Source organism: Chinchilla lanigera, unplaced genomic scaffold, assembly GCF_000276665.1.
Source record: "Chinchilla lanigera isolate Chin_1 unplaced genomic scaffold, ChiLan1.0 scaffold00147, whole genome shotgun sequence".
Taxonomy (NCBI): Eukaryota; Metazoa; Chordata; class Mammalia; order Rodentia; family Chinchillidae; genus Chinchilla; species Chinchilla lanigera.
The window spans coordinates 1,417,175-1,419,369 of NW_004955548.1; the positions used below are offsets into that span (position 1 = coordinate 1,417,175).

The 2,195-nt window shown below is 40.0% G+C and overlaps 1 pseudogene; it reads right to left on the reverse strand.

The window, feature by feature from the left end:
- Positions 1-410: 410 nt before the first annotated feature.
- Positions 411-1,126, reverse strand: LOC102004979 (annotated as a pseudogene).
- Between the last annotated feature and the right edge of the window lie 1,069 nt (positions 1,127-2,195).

A 2,195-nucleotide genomic window follows, 5' to 3' on the forward strand; every position in this document is an offset into this window, starting at 1 on the left:
TCGCTAGGTTTTAAAGTTGAAAACAAACCAAAAAAGATCTCTAATAGGTGGTTGGTGTTTTACCTTCATGATCCAATGAATAATTGTGTGTCAAATTTCAAGTTAGGACTGTAAGTGGGGGCTTGGTATTGGTATATCAACAATTCACCTAAGTGCCAAATGAAGCAGCTTCTATCTAGAAAAGTTATCTTATTCAATAAACTCCGAGGGAACTATGGTAGTAGTAATGAAAAGTTAAATGAATAACAGTTTATCAAATGCAATTTCTTTGTTTCATTCTATTGAAGTCGTACAATGACAACAATGGTATCTTCCTTACTCACTTAGCAAATAATTTACATTTAGAAAACTATAAGGGTGAAAATTTAAATGCAAAGCCCTGCAGAGCTGAAATCCAATAGCTTTTCTGATTATTGAGGTATCAAATGCCTGACGTTGTATTTAGAAGTATATTGATATTGCATCACACGCTTATCAGCAATTCCATACGTTCCTACTCGAACTTTGACAGTTACGCTCTCTGGTGAAGCAAAAATACTCCTCTTTACCTGGCCTTTTTATTTTTAGTGTAGGCTCTGTTGTTGAATTGCTGCCATTTCACCTTTTGGTCTTTTCTTTCCTGCTCAAGTTCTTTTATTCTTTGTGCTTTTTTCAAAGCTTTCTTCTTTTTATATTCACGCTGTTGGGCAATCATTTCTTTTTTTGACATGGGTCTGCTGCCACTGTCCTCCTTTGCCTTCCTTCTTTCTTCTACAGGCTTGAGGTTCAACAGTGGAGTCACTTCAGCATTGCCAGAGCCAGCAAGGGTGATTGCAGCAGTGCCATTCTCTGTGTCTGTCTCCTCAGTCTCCACTTCATAACACTGTCTATCTTTTCCCAGATTGCCATACACTTCTGCTCTCCATGGATGAGTGGGCTGACTAGAAGCAAAACTGTCTGAACTTGCAAGAGTTTCTGAAGGTTGAGCTGACAGAAGGTCTTTGGTTAGTTCTATAACTTCTTGTAAATCTTTTTTCAATTTTAGCAAATCTTCATTTTCTCCATTTCCAGATAATGCTGCTTCTACTTGCGGGAGTTGAGCTTTGTAGATTGCCAGCTGTTTTGCTAGATCCTCTGACATCTTGTGTGGGACTAGGGGTGGGGCAGTGGGAAGGGGTCGGGATGGATGGGCCCAGTGGTGACGGTGGTAGTGGAAGCAGCAACAGTAGGAAAAAAAAAATCTCCTGAAGAAGGCGATTCAGTTGAAAAAGGAAGAACTCCCTGGGCAGTGAGGGAGAGGGGAGGAAAGCCGGCTAAGGGAAAGAGGAAAAGACCTGCACTGTTTCTTCTAGATTTAGGGACTTCTGAAGAAGCTCCGTATGGCTTCACATTTGTCAATTTTGAAACAATAATGTGCTTAGCATTTTGATGCCATTTTCAGATGGTCTCTTCCTTCTCAGGATCATGGTCTGATAAGCTTTCTTTCCTTTACCAGTGTTTTTTATTCTGACCCCACCTGGATATTTTTAGAAGGACTGGGAAACAGCATTGCTCAGTCACCTACTCCCAACCTCCTTTCCTCATTTATTGGAGAGTCATCATGCTCTTTGGACCATTTTTCATACTTTGTCTCGTTGGGAAATGTTATCCATTACCTTTTATTTCTCATATTACTTTTCCTTAGTCTTCCTTAGGGATCTAGCCTGCTTTTCACTTTTTGTAGTTTTCTTATTTCCTTTTCAGGTCATTGTATTGCTCTGGGTTTTAGCCAGCTTGGCATCTTGTTACCTTTAAAAGAGCTTTGAAACTTGACACTGCAGTGAAATTGCTTCATGGTGTGTACACTTCTTCTGTCTCATTAAAACTAATTTCTAAATAATTTCTCCTACAGCCACCCAGAAGCTAGGTTTGTTCATAGAAATATTCTTTCTGTTTTCTTTATGAGTGGTCTGCAGAGAACCTGTGTTTTAAGAGGGCAGAACAGTGAAGCATGCTTATGTGGTGCTACCTTGGTCATCCTAGGCTGTCATAACAAAGTATTATAAACTAGGTGGCTTAAACTGCCAACATTTAATTTCTGAGCATTTTGTAGGCTCAGAGTCTAAGGTGAAGGTATCAATGTGGTCAGTTTCTGGTGAGCACTGTCTTCCTGAGTCTGGAATGCCTTCTTCTCAGTGTTGTCATATGGCAGGGAGACAGAGAACAAGCTCTCTCAT